The following is a 14,483-nucleotide window of genomic DNA, read 5'->3' on the forward strand; positions in this document are numbered from 1 at the left end:
TCTCTTAATAAGGAAATAGTGCAATTAGTCAAGCTGGAGTTCTTTTTAAGTCTTCAGTATTGCTGAAATTTAATTAAAGACAAATCTAAAACCTAACACACAACTTGACTTTTCCATAAGGGCTTGTCTACATGGAGAAATTTATCAGCATAATTACAGCAGTATAAACTTCCCATACAGATACTCTTATTCCAGAATTTATTCCAGTATAACTACAGCAGTATAATTATGCCTGTAAATTTCCCCATGTATCCAAACCCTAAGCAAGTAGGTTCAAGAAGGGACAAAATTCCAAAGAATGCAATCTTTCTCCTTAAAATTTTCCATCAAAGTTCTGTGTAGCAGCACAAGTGCAGGGATCATATACATTTCACGCTAAACAACGGGATCACAATCTTGAGAGGAAGCCAATATGATTCTACACAAAATCATTAGATAAAGTCACCTGTAGATTACTGCTATCTATTGCTGGAACTTCAACTGAATTTTTAAACGCCAGCAATAGAAAACTTGGTCTTACATTTATTTCATAACCATGCAATTTGTGACCAATTATTTTGTAGTTTAGCCTCTCAGTTTTAACAAAAAAAAGTCTAGGCGGAAAGCTCATGTGCAAAACATGAATATATGACAACTTCTACTCTAACAGAATCTCCTCACACTTCAGTATGCACAGAGATGACCTCATTGTAGTGCTCCACATAGTCATGCCAGACTCCTCCTACCAGAATTCTGGTCTCAATCCTCTGTGGGTCAGCAGCGACTAGGAGCAGTACAATAGGAAGTAGGCTGAGCCCTTTGGAAAACACACACATTCACGGTTCCCTGTAGCAACAGAACAAATGGTTCTGACTGGCTCCAAGGGGAATCCCATCCAGTTGTCAGCCTTGACTTGAAGGAGGATGGTGTAAGAGCAAGAAAAATAGAGGGAGGAAGATTGCAGATGTGAAGAAGCTCCTTTTCCCAAACTTCAGACAATAATCTGTAGAGGTGTACTTCAAAACTTGACATTAAACTACACTGTAAAACCCTCCACCACAGGATGAAATTCCCATTCAATATTCATGCATTTCTTTCACAAAACTGCAAGTTTCATGTTATACATTTATGGGCCAGTCTGCCATCAATATGCCTAGACCATTACACACACTGATGAGAGAACACACGTTAGCTTTAAGAACTTTTATAAACACACAGTCTGATGCATTAAGGTAAAACAAGCACTCTACTCACAGATGATGCTTTTTCTAGGAGAATACATAATTCTTTACTTTTTACATTTTTGAAAAAGAATCATGCATATATTCCAATACAAAACAATTTCACTCTCAACTATGTATCCTTCAGTGAGTCATTCTAACCATTTGAATCAAGTTAAGAGTCATTTCTAGTTTATATAGTTTTAACTAAAACACGAAGTGGTCTTTAAAGAATTGCTAACCCAATAAACATCACTGCTGAGAGATCTGTTATTTACTGATTGCTGAGAGCACTCTTGGCACAGTAGAAAGGCACAGTCCTTTCCCCAACAGGATTAGTCTAAAAGACAGAGTGCAACCACAGCCAGCTGAATTAAGGTGCAAATGTTCCTGTTTTTAATCCTTTTTTATATAGAGAAGATTAGCAATTATGCTGGACTACCACCAAAAGACATAATGGAAGTGTGTTTTAAGAAGGGATTTGAATGAGAGGGTGGCAATTCAGCACACTGTGGCCTAAACCAACATTTAAAGGTGTGCAGTTAGCATGCATTACCTAAACGTCTACTGTATAGCAAGCACAGTCTTTAACATGTGCTAAACTGGTTGAATGAAAGTCTAGACTCCCCTCTATGCATTAACAAAACCATTTTAGCGCAAGTTAAAGGCAGTGTGCCCTATATGCACTAGCTGAATGCACCCCTATATTCTCACCCTACACACTACAGTAATAATCTTTGTACAAAATATGCCTTGTGAAGTATCATTTAAAAACTAATAACTCCCTGGTCAATAATACCAGGATGAAACGTATGTAGCAACATTGTGTGTGAAGTTATGAAATCCCCCCCCCGCCCTGGATTATGTCAAAGGACCATGCTCCAACTCATGTAGCCCTGATTAGGTAGAACTGGTCAAGCAGGCCTGTCTTAAACAAAGGGATGGGTTTACACCTAAATCTGCATATAAGCTGTAAACACAGCCCTCAGACAACGAGAGGGGGAAGAAAAAGAAAGTCTGCATTTCAACATACATAGGTAGCAAACAACAGCATAACTCCTTTTCCCCCACCAGACACCATGTCTCCTTGCTCTCAGCCGGAAAGAACTTTAGGGAACACTCTCAGGAAAATGCATTTCAAAGGGTGACTGAACTATAAAAGTGAGGGGCAAAAACACCCAAAGTTCTGTCTCCTTGTCTCTCTTTTCACCTAAGACGACAAAAGAAACAGCCGTTGGATCTTGGAAGCAGATCCGGACCTGAAGCTTTGTCAGCAATGCTACTGAAAACCTGTGGTAAGAATTTCACCTTGAACCAAGTCTAGTTTGTTAAATTTAGTACTAGGATGCGTTTTATCTTTATCTGTCTTGTAGCCTTTTCTGACTTTCATGCCCTAATACTTGTACGTACTTAAAACCTCTCTCTTTGTAGTTAAATAAACTTGTTTTATTCTTTAAACTAATCCAGTGTTGTGAACTGTGTGGGTAACTTTAGGGTCCAAGGTATTGTATCTTGATCCCCATAGGGGGACAATGGATCTAATATATCTCGACTGTCCAGGAGAGGGCTTGACAGTGCTACACACGTTTTTGGAGAAAGATCTAAGGCTGGGAGTGCGTTGGGATCACCCTGCAAGTGTTAATCAAGGCTGCTGGAAGCCAGAGTGTGGCTGCTGTAATCAGAATTGCTGGACCAGGGCTGTGGCTATACATGGACACTCAGGATGCTGTTTGTGAGCAACTCATGTTGGGACCCACAGCAGCAAAGCACTGTGAGGCATGCCAGGTTGCAGGGTAGGCGGTGACAACCCCTCACTGGTCTGGACTGCACCCCAGAATGTCATAAACACATGCTAATTTTACATCTTTAAAGCCTAGGCCTAGTCCATGCATAGATTTTGTACCATATACCTATTGCAATTAGGGATGTGATTTAACAATAAAATACCGGTACAATCCCTAGTTTGGACATAGTTACATTGCTATGAAGTTGCTTTATACTGGTATAGTTTATTCACCTTACCGTATGGGAAAAAGCATCTTTATACCAGTATAACTGTATCCAAATTAGGGGGAATTGTACCACTTTAACTATACCAGTAGAGGTAAAGTGGTACAACTTGTGTGCAGAAAAGACGAACACTAGACAAGAGCGACTAGTGAGTAATTGTTCCAGGCATAAGAATGGAAGATGAATACTAAGATAACAAGACAAAGTAGGAGCACCTGGAAGAATGATGTAGCTATGGCAATACACCTAGTAGGAAAAGATTTTCACAAAAGCACTGGGGCGGGGAGGGGCAACCACTGTTATTTTCCATCACTCACTCCCCAAAAATATAAGACAATGCTCTCAAAAATGTTTTCCTTAAAACTAGGTAAATCCCATAGACTGTCTATGGAGGATGGAAAAGAATGCACATAGGCTTCTAAAGCAGTGAACACACGTAGTAAGCCAGGATCTCACTCAACTGACACCATCTGCAAAAATAAGCAGGACACCAGATATAATGGACAACCTGATGTCTGTCAAGTTCACAGCTTTGTACCCTGGAATTTGCTGGTAACAAGTCATCAAAAAAGGCAGAAACTTTCATTGCAAACCAAATGTGACTAGGGCCAGAAGCTGAAGAATTTCAAGCAACGAGAGTACTGGACGTAGACATTGGCTTTTTTCTTTAAGTACTGATACAGTGATTTTTTTGTAAACTGGATTACGCTTCTACTGTGATAGCATATGATTTAATGTTGGACTACGCAACAGTTTTAACCTACGCATAGATGATACCAGATTTTAAGCTACTGAAGTGATTTGTTAAAAAGATGAGGCATGGTTATAAATAATGTACAGCTGACCAACCATATGGCTGCTAATATTTTTCTCGTGCTGCATGGATATATTTCAGCTCTCTGCTTGTGCAGGGATCCAGTTCAAATGTGAGTTTAAGGAGTGGTATTCCACCAGAGTTGAAACTTTCTTTGCTCCTGGAGAACATTTGGCATTAACCCAGTCAGACCATGGTGATGTACAGTTCAAACTCACCTTAAGTCATTACCCAATTGAGGCTTTACTTGGTTTAAGCATACTGAAATACAGATAAGGCTCCCATGAGAAGTCACTAAACATTAGTGTCTCCGTGAAGTATGACCATACATTTGGTGTGTTGGAATTACTGGTATACAAACTGCAGCAGCAAATAAGAACACATATTGTATACCTAATCTTTCACACATTATCCCTGCCCCGCAAAATCCTCACTCAAAATAAATGTTTCCTATTATAAGGGCATAGTCTTACAAACACCACAGGAGCAGACTGTAAACTCCTCATGGAAGAGACGTGTCTTACAGCTTGTCTACATGGAGACACTCAGGAAAGTTAATCCAAATTAGTTTTTAAAGTTCATCAGTTAAAACTTCTGAATAAACTACACTGCATTAAGGCCACTTCAATTCTGAATGAGTGTGTCCACACCAGGGTTTAATGTGATTAAACTAATCCACTTTAAATTAATAACTTCAGTTTATTCAGATTAATTTTCATGTGTGCTCTCATAGAGACAAGCTCTTATTAATTCATATGCAAGCATAGCTATGGTGCTGCAGAAACATTCAGGGCTTGAAAAACGCACTCATCAAGCAAAAAGTGGGCTGAATAGGGCCTGAAACCTGAGGGCTCTTTCACTGAAAGGGAGGAAGAAGGATGTGAGGAGCAGAATATCTGGAGCTACACTTCCTTTAAGAGGAAGGGTTGGTGCACAGAAGACCTCCTGTATGCCCAAGAAGACAGCAGTAGCAGAAGTAGTAGAGGAGCTGGCAAAGACAGAGGAGACAAAAATTAATTTATGGGGAGCAGAACTGATTTATGCTCCATTCCCATAAAAAATGTTGCAATGTAAATTAATTGTGCATAATTTGTGGCTTTGCAAATGTTTTGACCCAGGTTAGTAGGCACTGGGGAAGTTTTGCAAGCCCTAAAAATCATAATAGAGTTTGATTACTTTAATGAGATGATTATGCAATACAGTGGGAGGGAATAAGATTCCCTTTTGGATTTGACTGTATTTTACTCATTCACTTAAGCTGCAAGGTAGAATGGAGGGATAGTTCAGTGGTTTGAGCATTGGCCTGCTAAATCCAGGGTTGTGAGTTCAATCCTTGAGGGGGCCATTTAGGAATCTGGGGCAAAAATTGGTGATTGGTCCTGCTTTGAGCAGCGGGTTGAACTAAATTACCTCCTGAGGTCCCTTCCAACCCTGATCTCAGCAATTCTGAATGTAAATTAGTACATATATATTTCTAAATTAGTTAATGGAACTGACGTCCATTGCATTATGCAACCACAATCAAAAAACTGTACAATTAAATGAAAGTTAAACATCCAAGTCTCTCGCATCAATTCTTAACTTGGGAGTAAATCAGTTTCTTACTATTTATATACTAGTCACACGCAGCAAGTGAAGTAAATAAATGACCTCTCTCTCTGATATACAATCATCACTAGAAGCAAAAGGTAGATCAATAATCTAAGAAACCATTTTAATGGGAAAGCAGAGCCTCAGAGCCTAGCAGAGCAGAATACACTTCAATGGAGTCTCTGGTCCTTACCGAGGATACACCTGGTTTTACACTTCAGTACACAGATACATACTCCACTGCCCACTGAAGGCAGATTTACTCCTAAGAAAGGGACAAAGTATGAAAATTGGAAAGAAAATAAATAGGAAAAGTTGGACTTTTCAATCCTACACAGCAGATGTCCTCATAGAACACACCTCCATGTTTTCAGACCTTACTGGTACAGGGGAAAAATTTATTTTAGGGCTGTCAAGCAATTAAAAAAATTGTGATTAATCACGCAATTAAAAAAATTAATTGTGATTAACTGCACTGTTAAACAATAGAATACCATTTATTTAAATATTTTTTGATATTTTCTACCTTTTCAAATTTATTGATTTTCAATTACAACAGAATACAAAGTGTGCAGTGCTTACTTTATATTTATTTTTGTTTACAAATATTTGCACTGTAAAAAAAATAGTATATTTCAATTCACCTAATACAAGTATTGTAGGCACAATCTCTTTAGCATGAAAGTTGAACTTACAAGTGTAGAATTATGTATAAAAAATAACTGCATTCAAAAATAAAATAATGTAAAACTTTAGAACCTTCAAGTCCACTCAGTCCTACTTCAGCCAATCACTCAGACAAACAAGTTTGATTACAATTTCCAGGAGATAATGCTGCCCACGTCGTCTTTACAATGTCACCTGAAAGTGAGGTGTTTGTATGACACTGTTGTAGCTGGCATTGCAAGATATTTATGTGCCAGACGTCCTAAAGATTCATGTCTCTTCATACTTCAACCACTATTCCAGAACACGAGTCCATGCTGATGATGGGTTCCGCTCGATAACGATCCAAAGTAGAGCGGACCAACGCATGTGCATTTTCATCATCTGAGTCAGATGTCACCAGCAGAAGGTTGATTTTCGTTTTTTGGTGGTTCGGGTTCTGTAGTTTCCACATCGGAGTGTTGCTCTTTTAAGACTTCTAAAAGCATTCTCTACACCTCATCCCTCTCAGATTTTGGAAGGCACTTCAGATTCTTAAACCTTGGGTCGAGTGCTGTATCTATCCTTAGAAATCTCACATTGGTACCTTCTTTGTGTTTTGTCAAATCTGTAGTGAAAGTGTTCTTAAAATGAACATGTGCTGTGTCATCATCCGAGATTGCTATAACATGAAATATAGGGCAGAATGCGGCTAAAACAGAACAGGAGACATACAATTCTCCCCCAAGGAGTTCAGTCACAAATTTAATTAACACATTTTTTTTTTTTAACGAGCATCATCAGCATGGAAGCATGTCCTCTGGAATGGTGGCCGAAGCAAGAAGGGGCATATGAATGTTTAGCATATCTGGCATGTAAATACCTTGCAATGCCAACTACAAAACTGCCATGCTTGTTCTCACTTTCAGGTGACATTGTAAATAAGCAGCAGTCGGCAGTACCTTAAATGTAAACAAACTTGTTTGTCTTCACAATTGGCTGAACAACAATTACATTGTTTTGTTTTTGAGTGGTTATGTAACAAAAAAAAATCTACATTTGTAAATTACACTTTTACAATAAAGAGATTGCACTGTGCTACCTGTATGTAGTGAATTTAAAAATACTATTTCTTTTATTTATCATTTTTACAGTGCAAATATTTGTAATAAAAATAATATAAAGTGAGCACTGTACACTTTGTAGTCTGTGTTGTAACAGAAATCAATATATATGAAAATGTAGAAAGACATCCAAAAAGATTTAATACATTTCAATTGGTATTCTATTGTTTAACAATGCAATTAATCGCGATTAATTTTTTTAATCACAGTTAATTTTTTTGAGTTAATCGCATGAGTTATCTGCAATTAATCGACAGCCCTATTTTATTTGTATTACAGGAGTGACCAGAGACCAAATCTGAATTGGATCCCCGCTCTTCCCACTCCCATTGACCTTGATGCTGTAACAAAAATATAGTCCCTGTTCCAAGCTCATATAAAGTCTGTAAAACAAGAGATATTTCTTAAAGTTTGACGAAAGGCTGCTCCATGGCAGAAAAACTGGTCAGGTTTACAGAAAACTAGATCCTTTACAGAAAACTTCGGGGTATTATGTAGCCATTTATATTTTACTATTAAGTGTTCTTGGCCCAGTACATGAACAGATTACTCCTGGGAGCATTCTGCGCCAAAAAATTAAAATTTTTTAGAAATTCTGTGCCAAAAAATATGTTTTGTGCAAAATTCTGCAAATTTTGTCAAAATAACACTACATAAATTACCAAAATAACAAACTGGCATAATTATTTCAAAATACCTGTCAGCAAGTATGTCTGTAACAATACAGACACATACAAAAAGTCCCCCAGGAGCAGAGTGTTAAAGAAACCCCTTTGATAACCCAGTTCCTGGTTCTCTGCCTCCTTCCCCCTGCCCCAGAGCCAAGCCAGGGGGCCAGACACCCACACCCCTCAAAACCCCCCTCCAGCCATTTCACCCGAATCCCCTTCCTCCCCCAGAGCCCAGCTGCAGGGCCCCCCAGCCAAGATACCCACCGACACACCCTCCCCCCCAAAGCCAAGGAATCCAGAGGGAGAAACAGCCTGATGCTCGCCCCCAGACTTGGACAGTTTCCTGCACGCCACCCTCTCCTTCCCTCAGGGCTAGCTGGGAACTGCAGCCACCAAAACCCTCTAGCTCCCTCCCACTCCCCCTGGCAGTGTCTTCTATGTGCGGGCTGGGCTCTGCCTGGTCCAGCAGCCCCTAGTGGCAGCTATCAGAGTAGCAGCCGTGTTAGTCTGTATTCGCAAAAAGAAAAGGAGTACTTGTGGCACCTTAGAGACTAACAAATGTATTTGAGCATAAGCTTTCGTGAGCTACAGCTCACTTCATCAGATGCATTCAGTGCGGAAAATACAGTGAGGAGATTTATATACATAGAGAACATGAAACAATGGGTGTTACCATACACACTGTAATGAGAGTGATCACTTAAGGTGAGCTATTACCAGCAGGAGAGCACGGGGGCGGGGGGGGGGGGGACAACACCTTTTGTAGTGATAATCAAGGTGGGCCATTTCCAGCAGTTGACAAGAACATCTGAGGAACAGTGGGGGGTCAAGGGGGGAAATAAATATGGGGAAATAGTTTTACTTTGTGTAATGACCCATCCCCTCCCAATCTCTATTCAAGCCTAAAGCTTCACGAAAGCTTATGCTCAAATAAAATTTGTTAGTCTCTAAGGTGCCACAAGTACTCCTTTTCTTTTTGTGAAATCTTAATGGAAGAGACGGGAAAAGTCATTTGGAAACTGAAACGGATAAGGACTTAAATACGTAACATTCATGAAAACTAATCCAATTTCACAACAGTTCTTAAATCGGAATTTCTGTCAAAATCTTTAGTTATTTTCTCTTAACTGAATGCTACTACAGTACTTAAAACTTGTAAGCTGTCCTTTACTGAATGCTATAAGATGTTGCCATGATATGCATGGGTTTGTTTTAATGCATACAAGATGAAGAGCAACTCGCTGTTAAGAATACAGTATTAGCTACATATGATTACACACCTCAAAGAAAATGGCAGACACACAAAGTAAAATAAGCATTTGAACTCTTTAGTGGGTTTTGGAACTTTAAATGCACTTAAACTGATATTGTAGAAGTAATAAGTGGTTGTGTCCAAGGGCATGAGTAATGTTTAATTTTAAAATATAAGCACATGTTCCTCATTTGTGTGTTAACTTTAAAAACACAGAAATAGTCCAAAAGAAATATTAGAGGGTGAAACATATTCCAGTGAAGCGCAGAAGGGTCTATGTACCACTTAAGTTCTTAATACAGAGGGCCTTAAGTAGTTCACAGGGCTTTGAGCAGGCCCTCCACAGTGGGATGAATTTCACCTAAAATTTGCAGAGAAGCATATAATACAGCAACACAGCTCTGGAAACAACATGAGCTCATGGTATGGAGAGTAAATTAACCTGGTATGGCTGAAAGCCTCTCACTGCTTACATTGCTATGCAATTTACTGTAACCACTTCTAATTTTAACCAAATATGTGTAACTGCTATTTATTGAACAGCTAATGAAGTTCACCACAGGAAAGCTGAGTAAGCTGCAACAAATATTTGACTCAAATAACTATGGACAAAATAACTATGGGAGTTACAGCAACATAGCTACACCACCGCAGCCGTGATAGTGTAAGCCCATTGTACAGACACACACTACAGCGGTGGTTCTCAGACTTTTGTACTGTTGACCTCTTTCACGTAACAAGCCTCTGAGTGCAACCCCCCTTATAAATTAAAAACATTTTAAAATATATTTAACACCATTATAAATGTTGGAGGCAAAGTGGGGTTTGGGATGGAGGCTGACAGCTTGCGACCCCCCATGTAATAACCTCGCGACCCCGAGGGGTCCCAACCCCCAGTTTGAGAACCCCTGCACTACAGCAATGGAAGGGCAAAACCTGCATCCACATTGGAAGCACTTTATTGGTACACAAGGACAGCTATGCTGGCAAAGTGCTCCTTGTGTAGATCTGGCCTGAGGCCACTTTACACCTGAATGAGAGCATCCCATAGTGGTTTAATAATGTGCTTTCACTTTCACATCTTTAACTAATTCATCTTAACTTTCCTGAGTGACACTGTGTGGATGCTTCCTTTGTGAGATGTGCCTTTGGATGTTCACTTGAAGACTGGTTTTGATTTTGCAGAGTAGCAATATTTTAAACACTCATGCAATACTCCAAGCAAAGTCAGGTATACAGAGTACATGCATGCATAAGTTATCTACAGTCAAATGCTTACAAAACATCTGTAGCAAATGAGCAGTGTTTAACAGGAACCCTGCCTCGTTCTCTGTATATCCTGTAAGAGTGCAACAGGCCATACATATTTCATAAAATGTAAACATTATTCCAATCTATGAAGCTACATAGCCTGATGCACATGTTAACATACAATAAGTGAAGCAGGGCTCTCCTTGTCTTGACTTATTCATGATGGATGTATAGAGAGACAAGAGTCCATAGGAGCTCTTGCCTTATGCACTGCACTTATTGTCTATATGGCATAAACTGTGGTTTACAGCACTAACCCTAAGTGGAAAAAAGTATGGTTACATGGGAAATAGTATATGATCATATAATTAGAGACTACACCACAATGCACACCCACAGTGTTGAGGTTTGATGGCAAATATACTTTGGTGTTTCCTGACTTGAGAGCATCACTGTAGACCCTTTTCTTTCTCTTTTATTTTTGGTTGGTTTTTATTCCCAACCCTATCCTGGGTTAAATGTAAAATTCTAGTGCATTCAGGAGATGAATTACATCTAGACTTCAAAGGGATTATTTCCCGGCATCAGACCTTTAAAAATGAATGTAAAGGTTTTAAAAAATGAGCCACTATAATGCTGGAGCAATATGTTGATGAATTAGAGCACAAGCTGAAGTTATAGCTGATGTAAAGGTGAACACAATCAGTCATGAGGTCAGATAATAAATGTTTGGTATAAGCAAACCACTAAAAACACACATGATTGCAGTCACCATAATACCTAAAATATTCTCACTAAAGGAAAACCTGGCAGGAGAAGTGATCAGACAATTCTGGTTGGAACAGCAGGAAGACTGCTGTATTAAAATAAAAAAAAGAACGGTAAGCGCTGCCCCGAGTAAATCAGAGTCAATCGTCAAGAATTGATGATGGAGGCCATAATGGGTGAAACAAAGAGCAAAGGAGATTACAAGATTAGTGTATCCAAAGGTGCATCTCCCTACATACTGAAAGTGAAATTACTAGTAGTTATAATAAAAAAATCAGGGACTCTGCATGAATGAAGGAAGGAAGTATTTTGAGTCTAATACTCTTGTCTTGTAACTAAAGACTTAAATTCCCCCTTTGAATACATTATACAAGAAAATTCTGGTTGAATGATTTAGGCTGTATTTTGTCCCACAAACCATACAGTGGCTCCAAAACAAGATCTTGGCCACAAAATACTCACATGCACCCTCTTTATAAAAAGAGGACGTGAGTTACTGGAACTGCCTTCCTAATTTCCAGAAGTGGGAAAGGACTAGACCTACCCGCAAAGCAATCAGTACCGAGGAGCAAACACATTACTGCACTAGCCAATGCTAGATATGGGGGGGGAGGGGGGAGGAGGCTGGAAAAGGTAAACACACCTCCTCGTACATAAGGGTTACTGCATTCCCCACTATCAGCCACTCTTTCTGAGTGCACTGGGGATCCTGTCTCTTGCCACACGAGTGCAATACCCACCCGTGCAGTTCATGCAACACATGCTTTTGCCCGCTTCTGAACCCAACCATCCTTTCTCCATTCCTTGGAAGTGGAAGAGTCAGAGCCCAGACCTGTCCCCATGATTCACTCCAAAGAACAGCAGAACTTGCTCAAGATAGGGGGAAAAAGAAAGCTCCTTCAGGTGTCACCTCACATTTACAGCAGTGGTTAAGATCCAGGAGCATAAGTCCTCCACTCGCCCCCTAATGCCAGCTCGCTTCTTGAATGAAGGAGTAAGTCCCTCCAGACTCACTCCTTCCCCTTTCCCATTAGCTATTAGCACCCTTCTCCCATGGGGGCAGAGAGGAGAAACACCTTCCAGCCCTCTTCCCTAGATTGCCAGGGGTGTCAGTCACATCCCATTGGAATGGGGAACAACCCCCTTTATTTTCCCCATCCCAGAACTGGGGGCCACAGGCAGAGATCCTGCTCCCCAGAGGGGTGGCAGATCGGCCCCTCTCCCCACCCCTGGATAGAAGGGGAGGGGTGGCAGATCAGCCCCTCTCCCCACCCTTGGAAAGAAGGGATGGGGTCACAGGCAGGGATCCTGCTCCCCAGAGGGGTGGCAGATTGACCCCTCTCCCCACCCCTGGATAGAAGGGGAGGGATGTCACAGGCAGGGATCCTGCTCCCCAGAGGGGTGGCAGATCAGCCACTCTCCCCACCCCTGGATAGAAGGGGGGCCACAGGCACGGATCCTGCTCCCCAGAGGTGTGGCAGATTGGCCCCTCTCCCCACCCCTGGATAGAAGGGGTGGGGGTTACAGGCAGGGATCCTGCTCCCCAGAGGGGTGGCAGATCAGCCCCTCTCCCCACCCCTGGATAGAAGGGGGGCCACAGGCAGGGATCCTGCTCCCCACAGGTGTGGCAGATTGGCCCCTCTCCCCACCCCTGGATAGAAAGGGGGGTGGGTCACATGCAGGGATCCTGCTCCCCAGAGGTGTGGCAGATCGGCCCCTCTCCCCACCCCTGGATAGAAGGGGGACCACAGGCAGGGATCCTGCTCCCCACAGGTGTGGCAGATTGGCCCCTCTCCCCACCCCTGGATAGAAGGGGTGGGGGTTACAGGCAGGGATCCTGCTCCCCAGAGGTGTGGCAGATTGGCCCTTCTCCCCACCCCTGGATAGAAAGGGGGGTGGGTCACAGGCAGGGATCCTGCTCCCCAGAGGTGTGGCAGATTGGCCCCTCTCCCCACCCCTGGATAGAAAAGGGGGTGGGTCACAGGCAGGGATCCTGCTCCCCAGAGGGGTGGCAGATCGGCCCCTCTCCCCACCCCTGGATAGAAGGGGTGGGGGTTACAGGCAGGGATCCTGCTCCCCAGAGGGGTGGCAGATTGACCCCTCTCCCCACCCCTGGATAGAAGGGGGGCCACAGGCAGGGATCCTGCTCCCCAGAGGGGTTGCAGATCAGCCCCTCTCCCCACCCTCGGACAGAAGGGGGGCCACAGGCAGGGATCCTGCTCCCCAGAGGGGTGGCAGATCGGCCCCTCTCCCCACCCCTGGATAGAAAGGGGGGTGGGTCACAGGCAGGGATCCTGCTCCCCAGAGGGGTGGCAGATCGGCCCCTCTCCCCACCCCTGGATAGAAAGGGGGGTGGGTTACAGGCAGGGATCCTGCTCCCCAGCGGGGTGGGCGAGCAGCCCCCCCTTCCCTCGCCTCCCGGCAGCAGCGCCCAGGTCACCCCACGGGGGAAGGGGGGGGCGCGAAGGATCCCGCCCGCGCCTTTCCCTCAGCCCACCCCTCCCACAGCCGAGCGCGGGGAGACCACCCCGGGGCAGGGGGGGTCCAGCCCCCCCCCGCCGCCGCCGCCTCCCCAGCCCGGGCCTAGCGCGGCCTGCGCCTCCCCGAGGTGGGAGTTGGGCCGGGACCCGGCCGGGCCGGGAGAGGCCGAGCCGGCGGCGCGGGCTCCGGAGCGGGGTGCCTGGGCAGCCGGCGGGGGCCCCGCGTTGCTGCGGCTGCGCCGGGGCTGGAGGAGCTGGGAGATTGCGCGGTAGGACACTCACCTCAGAGCGGCTGCGCTGCAGCGGGCCTGCGCCGTGGAGCCACTGCCAGGCGGCGGCCGGGGAGGGAGCCGAGCGGGGACACGGCGCGGCTCGCCCTGAGCCGCCGCAATGGCGAGCGAGCGAGAGGCGGGCACCAGCAGCAGCAGCAGGAGGAGGCCGAGGACGCGTGACGTCACGGGCCGGCGCCGCCGCCATGATGAGGAGGGCACGGCCCAGCATGGCATTAGGAGGGATGTGGTGGGGGGAGGTGCCGGCCGGCGCCATGTTTGGGAGGTCGGGGGCCTACAGTGAAAGGGGAGAATTAATGGGGCGCTGGGCGCCATGTTTGGGAGGTCGGGGGCCTGTCGCGATGAGAAAAGGGGGGGAAGGAGCGCCATCTTAGGCAGGTCAAGCCCCC

At 43.9% G+C, this 14,483-nt stretch overlaps 1 protein-coding gene across 3 annotated transcripts in view; it reads right to left on the reverse strand.

Moving 5' to 3' along the window:
• NRF1 (nuclear respiratory factor 1) overlaps positions 1–14,231 on the reverse strand; it is a 106,578-nt gene extending 92,347 nt beyond the window's left edge. For 2 of the 3 annotated variants that reach the window (XM_048836742.2, XM_048836739.2), the window contains exon 1: positions 14,087–14,231. The gene's annotated coding sequence lies outside the window, so the exon portion shown is untranslated. The remainder of the gene's footprint in view (positions 1–14,086) is intronic. The other variant, XM_048836740.2, reaches the window with a different exon arrangement.
• Between the last annotated feature and the right edge of the window lie 252 nt (positions 14,232–14,483).

This window comes from Caretta caretta, chromosome 1 (genome assembly GCF_965140235.1).
Source record: "Caretta caretta isolate rCarCar2 chromosome 1, rCarCar1.hap1, whole genome shotgun sequence".
NCBI classification, from domain to species: domain Eukaryota; kingdom Metazoa; phylum Chordata; order Testudines; family Cheloniidae; genus Caretta; species Caretta caretta.